Raw genomic sequence first — 13,190 nt, forward strand, 5'->3', positions numbered from 1 at the left:
ACCTGCATATAGGTCTCAAGAGGCAGGTCAGGTGGTCTGGTATTCCCATCTCTTTCACAATTTTCCAGAGTTTGTTGTGGTCCACACAATCAAAGGCTTTGGCATAGTCAATAAAGCAGAAATAGATGTTTTTCTGGAACTCTCTTGCTTTTTCAATGATCCAGCGAATGTTGGCAATTTGATCTCTGGTTCCTCTGCCTTTTCTAAAACCAGCTTGAACATCTGGAAGCTCACAGTTCACGTATTGCTGAAGCCTGGCTTGGAGAATTTTGAGCATTACTTTAATAGCGTGTGAGATGAGTGCAATTGTGCGGTAGTTTGACCATTCTTTGGCATTGCCTTTCTTAGGGATTGGAATGAAAACTGACTTTTCCAGTCCTGTGGCCACTGCTGAGTTTTCCAAATTTGCTGGCATATTGAGTGAAGCACTTTCATAGCATCATCTTTTAGGATTTGGAATAGCTCAGCTGGAATTCCATCACCTCCACTAGCTTTGCTCATAGTGATGCTTCCTAAGGCCCACTTGACTTCACATTCCAGGATGTCTGGCTCTAGGTGAGTGATCACACCATCATGGTTATCTGGTTTGTGAAGATATTTTTTATACATTTCTTCTGTGTATTCTTGCTACCTCTTAATATCTTCTGCTTCTGTTAGGTCCATAACATTTCTGTCCTTTATTGAGCCCATCTTTGCATGAAATGTTCCCTTGGTATGTCTAATTTTCTTGAAGAGATTTCTAGTCTTTCCTATTCTATTGTACAGGAGAAGGTATTTGAACAGGAGAAGGTATTTGCAAGTGATCAACATATCATAGGGTAATATCCAAAATATACAAAGAAATAACACAATTCATCATCCAGAACAGAAACAACCTGATTTTAAGATGGATAGAGAACGTGAATAGACATTTTTCCAAAAGAAGACATACAGATGGTAAATGAACACATGAAAGGATGCTCAACACCACTAACCACCAGGAAAATGCAAATCAAAATCATGGTGATCTATCGCCTCACCTGTCAGAATGGCTACTATCAAAAAGATAAGAAATAACAAGTGTTGGGAAGATGTTGATAAAAGGGATCTCTCATGCACTGTTGCTGGGGATGTAAGTTGGTGCAGTCACTATGGAAAACGTTATGGAAGTTCCCCCAAAATTAAAAACAGAGCTCTGAAATGACCCAGCAATTTCAATTCTGGTTATTTTTCCAAAGAAAACAAAAAGACTAATCTAAAATTATATATGTACCCTTTTAGAGTTCATTGAAACATTTTACAATAGTACATTGAAACAATTTACAATAGCCAAGATATGAAGCAACCTACCTGTCCATCAATACACGAATGGATAAAGATGTGGTATAACACACACATGTGATGGATTACTCAGCCATAAAAAAGAATGAAATCTCACCATAAGCAAAAACATGGATGGGTCTAGAGGGTGTTATAAGTGAAATAAGTCAGGCAGAGAAAAACAAATCCATACGATTTCACTCATGTGGCATCTAAATAATAAATGAACAAACATAAGAAAACAGAAACGAACTCAAACAGGTGGTTACCAGTGCAGAGAGGTGGAAAAAAATAAAAACAGGTGAGGCAGCTTAAGAGGTCAAATTTCCAGTGGCAAAATACATGTCACGGAGATGAAATGAATAGCATGGGGAATACAGTAAATAACATTGTACTATCTTTGCATGGTGACAGATGGTAACGAAATTTATCATGGTGATCATTTTGCAACATATAGAAATCGAATCACTATGTTGTGTACCTGAAAGTAACAGTGTAGTAGGTCAGTGATACTTCAAAAAAATGCTACCCAGATATAGGAAACACCCTGTGTCCAGTTGGCACTGTATTTCTTTAAGTCCCTACCCAGTTCTTGAGTCTCTTCCCTGCTTAAGAATGGGCCACCACAAAAATAGAAGAGGATGAAAATGCAGGTAGCTATTTGCCAAATGTACAACAAAGCCTGAACCTGAGAATTTCATAGGGTTTTGTGAAGATCAAAAGCAATAAGAGCTCATTACAAAGCTAGAAAGTGATATGAAAATGTTAATGACTTCTCTCTCTAGTTTCAGGTTTCCTCGTAAAGTAAATAACAGGACTTACTAGAGCCAGGTTTGAAAGTGGATAAAGTCTGTTGTTGGTCCACTGTGCCCTGACTTTTATACACTCATGCTGTGACTCCTAATGCCAGGGAGAGCCAAACGGGACTCCACCTTGCAGCTCTTTCTCCTCTGCTCTCTGCTAAACCCCTAGCAAGCTTCCTGTCTCTCTGAGAGAGCCTGCTCTCAATGAAATGACAGTGAATGTTAAATAAGCGATTCAGATAAATGACTTTCTTAAAAGCCATTTACCCATATGTTATCTTTGACCCTTAGTGGCTTACGATGCCTTAAAGCTGGTTTAATACTAATTTCAACAAAATCCTTCATTGGCTGGTTCTTACAAGGGGGTGGCATTTGGAGGTAGATGGCCCCTTATTCAGTTAATCTTTTCAGAAACTAAAGACTTCTTGGAAACCCCTTCTGTTAACAATGCTGCAGTTTCTCTGCTCTAGTTATTTTATTGTAAACCAGGGACCCATTACAAGAGCATGTCTAAAACTCATACAAATTTCCTTCCTCTTCCCCCACCCATGTACACCTTTAAAAATAAGAAAGCAAAGCAGCTCTGATTACTAAAAGCATCGCAATGTACAATTTCATCCCTTGTATATCACTTTGGGATTATAATTAAATCGTTAAAATGCATTGCTAATCTGTAAATCTTGTCTCATTAGCATAAGTGTGCTCCATAATTGCAAAGCACAGTGAATGCTTGTGACTTTGACTTCTGGACTAGTAAACCTGCATGAATGCCCCTCCCCTCATCGTGGCCCAAGAGCTTCTGGTCCAGCTTTCTCCAATTTTGTTCTGTATGCCAGGCCAGTGGTCTTGGTTTTCCTTTCTTTTTAATAAACTTTCAAACACTACCAGACCTCCAACAAACTCTGTTTTTTTTTTTTTAATGTATCTAGTCTGAGATTGCTCCTCCCCTTCTTTTGGAATAAAGTATAAAATATAGGCTTATTGATAGGATCAATCTCCTGGGGTCTTTGAGAAAAGTATAAGCTGATCTAGTCAGTTGACATCTTTACTTGCACTGATGTCCTCAAGTCTTTTTCTTACCCAAGTATTTTTTGGGAAGTGACAGTCACTGCCTCGTTGCATTGGCTTTTTGTTTCCATCCATTAATTTTTAGCTTATCATTGGTGTCCTAGGCTGTAGCCATATCTGGGCATCCAAGAATATACGTTTTTTAAGATATACATGCACACACACAAGTACTATGCACTGCTCAGCATCATTCTCAATTAGGTGCCCATGTTCTCCCCTGGTTTGCCTTGGCTCACTCTTCCCCTGTATTATTGCACACATTCCTTTCTGGGATATAAGACCTCTTCCCAGGCCATGGAGTCTGGATACAGATGCCTACCCCCTCCACCTCACCTAAAAAGTCATATAGTCAAAGCTATGGCTTTTCCAGTAGTCACGTATGGATGTGAGAGCTAGACAATAAAAAAGGCTGAGCACTGAAGAATTGATGCCTTTGAAGTGTGGTGATGGAGAAGACTCTTGAGAGCCCCTTGAACAGCAAGGAGATCCAACCAGTCCATCCTAAAGGAAATCAGTCCTGAATATTCATTGGAAGGACTGATGGTGAAGGTAAAGCTCCAGTACTTTGGCCACCTGATGCAAAGAACTGACTCATTGGAAAAGACCCTGATGCTGAGAAAGATTGAAGGCAGGAGGAGAAGGGGATGACAGGATGAGATGGCTGGATGGCATCACTGACTTGAAAGACATGAGTCTGAACAAGATCCAGGAGTTGGTGATGGACAGGGAAGCCTGGCAGTCCATGGGGTCACAAAGAGTTGGACATGACTGAGCGACTGAACAACTCCACCAGGAGACACCATCCACCAGCCTTCTGGGGCCTGATGGCAAAGCTGAAAGAAAAGGTTTTCAGTGGAAAGGAAACTTCCGGTCTACCTTTCCTAGAGTGCTACTTTTCTTTCTTCTCTCTGGGAACATATAATCTGCCAGTGCACGTTGGGGCAACAGTAGGGGAGGAGAGACTCATGATAGCTCATTCTCCTTTTTTGCAATGTCACTGGATGGGTGGGGTAAGATTCAAAAACTTGGCTTTTCTTTCAAATATTCCCTAATAGCTAGAGAATCCTCCTTCTCTTTTTCCAACAACTTCCTCAGATGGGGGGAAAAAAAGTAATCCGACAGGAGATAAATGGCCTTTTGGAGTAGTAAAATGTTAAATACAGCTTCTAAATCTAGCAAAAAATCTTTCTGAATTCTCCCTATAATGGCCAGTTGATGTGCTTCTTGCTTTAAAACATAACTTACATCCACGGGACTTCTCACACTGTTTTAATAGATGCAATCCCTTCTATAGGCCTTCATTTCCAAAGGGCCTGGGCTTGGATGTGTGACTGTGATGACTTTTTTTTATTATTATTAATCTAGGAGGTGGGGTAGACTCCCCCTGGCATTTTGATCCTTCCTTTCCCTTTATTCAAGCAAGTTAATTGCTCTGTGCTTATGTCAAAAGAGGCATGTAGCAAAGGAGAATACAGAACTAAAAGCCAGAACGGTTGGCTAGTTAAGTTCTCAAGGCTAAACCCTTGAAAGTGAAAGTTGCTCGGTCACATCTGACTCTTGGCTACCCCATGGATTATACAGTCCATGGAATTCTCCAGGCCAGAACACTGGAGTGGGTACTCGTTCCTTTCTCCAGGGGATCTTCCCAACCCAGGGATCTCGCATTGCAGGCGGTTTCTTTACCAGCTGAGTCACAAGGGAAGCCCAAGAATATTGGAGTGGGTAGCCTAGCCCTTCTCCAGTGGATCTTTCTGACCCAGGAATCGAACCGGGGTCTCCTGCATTACAGGCAGATTCTTTTCCAGCTGAGCTCAAAGCTGAAACCCTTAGGGGAAGTAGTTTCTCTGGTCAAGACAAAATGTCTTAGCCCAACTATGAAGGGAGACAGATTTTTCCTCTGCTGGGGAAAATCAGACTAGGAGACAGGGTGCTCTCCACCTCACCTTCTGACCCTGCCCTAACCCTGACCTTCACCTCCTGACCCTGCCTGCTGCACAGCAGCAAGATGCCAGCGGATGAGATGTGCAAGTCTTCAAAGTAGAGGCTGAAGACCTCAGCTTTCCAATTGCAGGCCAAGAAGCCAGCCAAGACTCCACAGAAGAAAAGGCAACACAGATCCACAATGACAGGTGGGGTGGATGGGTGGACACAGAGAAAGTACCTAGAAAGGCCTATTCTTCCTCCCTTCCCTTCTTATGCCTGGGAATCTTGACTATACCTGAGCCCTTTTCAGCTCAGAAAGGCTTTGCCATTTCAAGTAGGAATCTAGGCTGCCAGTGTCATTTTGTTGTGAACATTCCCCATTAGGACCTCAAAGACTTGAGGTGGACTCCTCTGTCTCTTTATTGGATTAAATGGACTTCCTACGGGTACTCCTCAGGAAGAGATCAATGCCCCAATTTCCTGACAGGAAGTATCAAAAAAAAAAAAAAGAAAAAGGCACAGATGGATTATAGGACATGGACAAAATCTTCTGAACTAGTTTATCTTGAATCTCTTTTGGCATAAAATACTCATTTTGAATTCTGGTTTTTAATATGTGGGAATTTAGTATTGAATACCTTTTAAAAGCACATTGTACAACGAAAACAGACGTCTTTTGCTTACCTTAATATTCAAGAATGCGATTTTGTGCAGCACCTACAGAAAGCAAAATCAGGAATGGGGGCATGGTTTATTTGCCCCCATGTAAGGATTAGGATTTCTGCACTGAAATGAAAATATCTAGAGCTTTGTGTAAACATTAAGAATTGAGATCTCAGTGGAAATTGTTATAATTCTAAATTAGTCTCAAATTCTAGCAGACATAATCTGGAAAGGTTTCAAATCCAATCGAGGCTTCTGTATAAAGATATGCTTTCCAGTATTTTTATACACTAGTTGTATTTTCTGTTTTAACTGACTTCTTGAAGTTTGAATTTATATAGCATTAAGATACTTATCCAAAAGCCTCTAAGAAATGAAAATTGTACAAAAGAAATATATACAAAGAAGAATACTGGAAACATAAAATAAGAAATCTGAATTATGATGCTTGGATCAAAGGAGTTTGGGGCAAAACCTCCAGAACTTCTCTTTACTGGTATTTTTTTTTTAAGTCATATGGAATTCTACTAGGTATCATCTTGAACCTCAGAAAAATTAAAGATAATGCTACCTCACTAAAATAACAGTAATTATTATTTTAATGGCATATAGTTGGTTTACAGTATTGTATATTATATGCCAATAAAAATAATAAAATAAAAAATAAATAAAAGTCTACAAATAACAAATGCTAGAGAGGTTGTGGAGAAAAGGGAACCCTCCTATACTGCTGGTGGGAATTTAAACTGGAAGCCACTACGGAAAATAATATGGAGATTCCTAAAAAAAAAAAAAAAATAGAGTCACTATATGATCCAGCAATCCCACTCATGCGCATATATCTGGACAAAACTGTAATTTCAAAAAGATACATGCATGCCTATGTTCATAGCACTATTTTCACAATAGACAAGACATAGAAACAACCTAAAAGTCCGTCAGCAGGTGAGTGGATAAAGAAGATGTAGTACATACATACAATGGAATACTACTCAGCCATAAGAGAAAATGAAATAATGCCATTTGTAGCAACATGGATGCAACTAGAGGTTATCATACTAAGTGAAGTAATTCAGAAACAAAGACAAATAACATATGATATCACTTAAGTGGAATGTAAAATATAACACAAACTAACCTATGAAACAAAAATAGAATCACATACACAAAAGAACAGATTGGTGGTTGCCAAAGAGGAGGGGGCTGGGGTTAGCAGATGTAAGCTATTATACATGGAATGGATAAACAAGATCCTATCATATAGCACAGAGAGCTATATTCAATCTTATAATAAATCATAACATAAAACAATATTTTTAAAAAGAATATATATAACTACTTTGCTATACAGCAATAATTAATGCAACATTGTAAATTAACTATACTTCAATAAAATAAAATAACAGCAATTGGAAAGATCATTTTATAAACTACAAACTTTGGTTAAGATTACAGAGGATAATATATGTAATTGTTAAGGAAATGTTGCCATGTTATTAAAAGGGAAAGTTTGCAGCTCAGAAAAGAGCAAGAAATAAACTAGTTTCAAAATAAGGACAGAAGTCAGTAGAGTTAAAAGATATTTGAAAATATGAAGTTCTAACATTACTGGAATTTAAATAGAAGTCAGAATTGGTTTATTCAGCCAGAAATCATATATGTGAATGTTGTTCCATTATATATGTAACAGAACCTTGTAAACAGCATCTGAAATTTTCCAACATCTTCAGGTAGACAGATGAGTGGACCCTCCCCTTCCTTTAATTTCTATCTTCACAGCAAAAAAGAGTAGTAAAAACTTTTGTAGAGAACTTACCAACTGCTAAAAGTCAAAGCCTTCAGTTTGAAAGCGAAAGCAAACAAATAACAGAACAAAACCATCAGACTAATTCTTATTTAACCACACAGAATGAGGGGCTGAGTGATTTTAGAATAAAGAAATCTACACTTTCTTAGTGGAACGCAGCTAAGAACAAAAGGAACTGTACTGAATCTTGAACTTAATTCAATAACTTTATCATCTGTTTTAATACTGTATTGTTACTTCAGAACTCCTGTTTTCCCAGATTAAGCCAAGAAGTCATTCTACTTACTGTGTCAGGAATCAAAAGTTTATGAAAGAATTCTATACCATTAGAATAGAACTGGAAATATCAATATGAAATAAGAAAAAGGACATGTCTTTTCTGGCTCTGTTCATTGAAATGACCCAAAAGCAATGAAATCCCCACAGTGCCCCCTAGTGCTCAGATTCTGGTCTCTCATACTGTTTTTACACTAAAAGGAACCAGGGCTCCTTGGAGAAGAGTGATTCTTTGGGGGCAGAAAGGCACAAGATAAGCCTGGAAAATCTTATTGTGGCAGAAAGCAACAAAATTTTCAATGATTAGTGGGTCATGTGAGGACACAGGAACAAATTTAGAAGACTCCACTGGCCAAAGTTGTTACCATTTTGTATGTCAATCATACCTCAATAAAGTGATTTTTAAAAGGAGAATAATGATTATAGTTAATGTATGAGAAGTCATATGTCCATAATGACAGACACAAAGAAAAAAGGTAACAAATGATTATAAAAGGAGGTTAACAGAATAGAATGCATTTCTCATTCATGAAGCAACAATGATTATTGTATCAGTGGAAAATATCAAAAGTAGAATGGTAAATACATCAGTTGGAGGGCATTTTCTGACTCCAAAGGAATATCAGAATGACCATGAACTGTGGCCCCTAACTGGGCTAAACTAAGTAAATTATGTAGAACTCAATCTGTATAAATTTTAGTATTCTTAAGATTTATATGGTTCTAAGAATATCAATGAATGTGGAGAGTATTAACGTATCTCGGGATCCCAATTTACAAGTTTTTTAGAGTGAAAAAATACATTAATATATCATAAGGTTTTATCAATCAGATAGAAGCTGCAGATTTATTACATAACATATAAAACTTTACTCAGCAGAGTGGGCTGAATGCTCACTGCTAAAGGTTATTGAATCACTCACAGAAGCGCCACAAATAGGGTTCAATATGCCTTTCAGGGTCATGAATGAGAATCTAGCCTCCAGGCCTAAATCTCTGTTGGTAAATACCCTAACTTATCTGGTATGGTGATTCTTTCAGGGGGATGATTCAGAAGTATGTACATAGATATTTAAGAGAAATAACCCATTATAGCTTTATCTTTGTGTTAAGAAAGCTGTGCATATTTGATTTTTTTTTTTACATATTTGTGATACATAAAAGAATTTAACCATCCTCTTCTAAGACAAGCTTCTTTGGGCTTCCCTGGTGGCTCAGATGGTAAAGAATCTCACTGCAATGCAGGATGGACCCAGGTTCGATCCCTGGGTAGGGAAGATCCCCTGGAGAAGGGCATAGCAACCCAATCCACAATTCTTGCCTGGAGAATCCCATGGACAGAGGAGCCTGATGGGCTCCAGTCCATGGGGTTGGCAAAGAGTTGGACACGACTGAGTGACTAACACTTTCACTTAAGAAAGCAGTGCATATTTGATATTTTTCCATATTTGTGATACATGAAAGAATTCACCCTGTTAGTGATAGCCTTATAAATCTAATTTTAAATGGGTAATTTCAAGTTATGATTTGAAAGCAAAATCTTATTATCTTCAGTGTTGAAAATCTAAGACCTTTAGGCTTGTCATTTTTATATAAGTTTAATTTTTAAGAAATTTTTAGTTCCCAGGTAGATTTGTTTGGTAGATCACACGCTAAAATACTAAAAGGGGACATGCTTGAGGTGACACAGCTGTTAACACTGCTCTCCCTTCAGACTGTCAGCCCACAGCAGACATCCCACTGCTCTATCCCCAGGTCCCACCTGCCCCATCTATTCGAGGGGGCCTCACTGAGAGAACACCAGCTTTGATAGCAACCTGTCTCCTCTAACCCATTCACTATATCCGCACTGGAATCCTATGTCCTTCCTTCCATTCTAGCCCAGCATCCCATTTAAAGTACACACAGGTGTAATGGGGGAAGGGGTATAATGGAATAAATTTAAAATGCTGAAATGATAGAGATTTTCCAATATATCATTTTCTCAGTGTGTATGCGCTACCCCCTCTGTGCTGCTTATAACGCAAAGATGCTAGAAATGTGATATAGAACCTTCACCTACCTGCAAATTTATTTTATTGACTGTTTCCAGGAAATGGGACACTCTCATGGCTTGGCTTTGTGACTTTTTTTTAATGGATGGCTCAAAGCTTTCCTCTTCAGTAGGGAGGTGTTATTACCATTGTTTTTTACAAGTGCTCCAGGAATTTCTTCTCTGTGGAATTACTCTTAACATGAACTCAGACCTAGATTTTTGTTTTATGGTTCAAAATTTCCAACATGTACTTAAAGCTGTAAAAAAAAAAAAATTCACATTTCAAACACATTTTCTTTACCACTCTCAAAGCTCTGGCAAAATAGAAGCAAAACAAATTGTGACATTAGGGACTAAGTACATTTAGCCAGGAAACAGGCCTTAAGTGACCTAAGGCCCTTCAAATTATGATGAACCTGTGAGCTGCAAGTCACAACTCAGCCTACATATAATTGTCCTCCAGCTAACAGCCCAGCACTTACCCTCAAATGCCAAAGGATACATTGCAGTCTTCTCGTCAAGGGCAACTGTTTACATTTCCTTTCAGAATGTGTGCAGGCTGCCAAACCAACACTGAATTCCACAGCAAGGTATCCATGCCAACCAGGAGACTAGGTCCAGGCAAAGAAATTCCAGAAAAGAAACCACCTTAAACTCAGAGTTTAAGGTGTTAAGAGTTTAAGAGGTGCCAAGTACTATGAAATCCCCTAATTCAGACAGCTACAACAGAATACTATACTCCAGGTGGCTTAAACACAGAGGCTGGGAAGCTCAAGGCTCCAACAGATTTACTGTCTGATGAAGACCCGCATTCTGATACATAGATGGCCATCTCCTTGCTGTGTCCTCACACAGCGGGAGGAGGCCAGGGAGCTCTCTGAAGTCTTTTATAAAGACACTAACCCCACTTACAGGGGGTCCACCCTCATTACTTAATTACCTTCAAAAGAGCCACATATATGTAAAATATATCCTTCTGGTTCAGTTTCAGTCTAAGGATTTGGAGGCAGACACAAATACTCAGTCTGTAACGCACAGACATAGCTGTACGGTCTCCAGACCACCAGACAGAAACACGTCTAAATGCAAGCCTGCCTCATCTGTGAACCACAGCACCAAGAACTCAAGCCACAAGCCCATAAAATGGAGCAAACCTAACTCCTCTGCAAAACACAGACACAACTAAAGATCTCAGGGCCTATATGGGACTAGGTGTCCAAAGCCAGTGGCACTTTTAGCCTAGAAGGGAAAAGGGATTAATTCTTGGCATCTACAACTCGCTGAGGTGAAGACTACAGTGAGGTCTCAGAAATGCATGGGCAGATAACCTCAGGGCTCATTACACAAACTGGGAAACTAAGCTAATTAATACCTACCGAAGTCTTAACCTCGTTCACCTAGCTTACCGTTGTAGTTTGCCATCATTTACCAGGAAGAGCTTCCATACCTACTTCCACCTTGTGCATCTCCCCTGAGCATCTCTTACAGTGAGAATGAACAAGGGTAATCCTTGATGAAGCATACTCACAGCCAAGTTCATGTACAAATAAAAATATGTGAACTCAGGGCTTCCCTGGTGGCTCAGCAGTAAAGAATCTACCTGCCAATGCAGGAGACACAGGTTCAATCCCTGCTCAGGGGAGATCCCACATGCCACGGAGCATCTAAGCCCATGCACCACAACTACTGAGCCTGTGCTCGGCAATAAGAGAAACCATCACAATGAGTAGCCTGTGTACCACAACAAAGAATAGCCCCCCACTCTCCACAACTAGAGAAAAGCCCACGCAGCCATGAAGACCCAGCACAGCCAAAATAAACAAAATTATTTTTAAAAATGTGTGGACTCACAATCCACAGATGAGAGAATATGAGGAAGAAACTAGCTGCTCCATTAAAAGGCTCTGTCCCAAATCAGCAATTAGAAGAGAAAGTGTGGGCAGAATGATCCCTAATGTTTCACTAGACAAAGAATGACCCCCCCTTTCAAATTCAGGTTAACAGCCTCTATTTTAAATAGCCTTTTGGAAGTTCGCTAACTTATGACTTCTTATGCCCTGCTGAATGTCACAAGGTCTCACCATCTCCATCCAAAGACCACAAGAACTTTCATCCTCTGCTACCACAAGACAATTCTTAGGAAAGACTCTTAGGCTGTGCTCATATATAAAACAAAGCCTGTGATTTGAATGTAAGGGTCAGGGATCAGCTTCAGTCTCTGGCTAACGAGTACTTCTTCACTTCCTTCTTATAGTAACAACACACTTCTTATAAATGACCAAGACTTAATTAAAAACTCTGAGACTGCACTCTTTTTCCCCACAACTTAAATCAAGAAAGCTACCTTTTATACACACCTGAGTTTGGGACTGAGCTCCATTGCTGTTGCAGGTGCATGCGAGCAGAGTTTCTGAAGGTGGGAGAGTGGGGCAATTCCTACTGGCAGCTTCTATGAGAACCAGGCTACCAAGTCTAAAGAAAGTAAGGTGAGAAGGGAGACTCAAGACAGGAACTCAAGGGTCGCTTAAAACACAGAGGCACGCAAAACAAGGCATGACGCGGGCACTGAGAAGGAAGAACAGGGCCAAAAGGCTTAATCCCCTGAGCCAATGAATGCAATGCATTTTTAGGTGCTTCCTGTAAAATTTATACACAGGGATTCTTTGGGCACATTTTTAAAAATATTTAATTTAGTGGAGATGGAGCAAAGCTGATTTGTTATTAATAAAAAAGAGTCACTGATTACGCTGGGTGCCAAGGCTGTCATAGCAGCATGTTTTCTACTTCATTCTCACTCTCCATTTTTTCCTTTTTAAAATTTCTGAACCAAACAAATTCTTAAGAGTCATATGAAAGGGATTCAAGTTTGGTCAGCACATCTTCTGTTGCTATTACCTGCACTGATTAGGGCTCAACATTTCTGCCAACTGACTGACTGTAAAGGAAGTTTGCGGTGGTGGTATTTGTTTGGGTTTTTTCATTTTCACGCAAGGATGTTGTCTACTTTGAAAGGAGCAGAACCAATTTGTATGTCCCTAGTTACGTGAAGCCAAGAATGAAAACCTTAAGAAATTAGCACATTTATCCCAGTCACATTTTAGGGCCCAGCTAGATTGGCACCATGGAAAGTCCACAACTGGCTGCCTCTTCATTGGCCACCTGGCCTCAGTGTGGGGGAGAATGCCCTGTGGTCTTGTGGGTACTGCTAACAGGCAGATACTCCATCTCCCAGATTGGCCTTTGGAAAAAAGAGAAGTGTTCTGGCCCATTTCTGCAGTGGGAAGCAGGTTCTCATGACTGCCCCTCTGACTGTAGA

At 39.6% G+C, this 13,190-nt stretch overlaps 1 long non-coding RNA gene across 4 annotated transcripts in view; it reads right to left on the reverse strand.

Moving 5' to 3' along the window:
- Nucleotides 1-13,190, reverse strand: part of LOC133241969 (uncharacterized) — a 257,961-nt gene that overhangs the window by 199,363 nt on the left and 45,408 nt on the right. The window contains exon 2 of one of the 4 annotated variants that reach the window (XR_009734733.1): nt 9,902-10,131. The exons of the other annotated variants lie outside the window; for them this stretch is intronic. This is a non-coding gene — a long non-coding RNA (uncharacterized LOC133241969). The remainder of the gene's footprint in view (nt 1-9,901; nt 10,132-13,190) is intronic. 4 annotated transcript variants of the gene reach the window in all.

This window comes from Bos javanicus, chromosome X (genome assembly GCF_032452875.1).
Source record: "Bos javanicus breed banteng chromosome X, ARS-OSU_banteng_1.0, whole genome shotgun sequence".
Classification (NCBI taxonomy): Eukaryota; Metazoa; Chordata; class Mammalia; order Artiodactyla; family Bovidae; genus Bos; species Bos javanicus.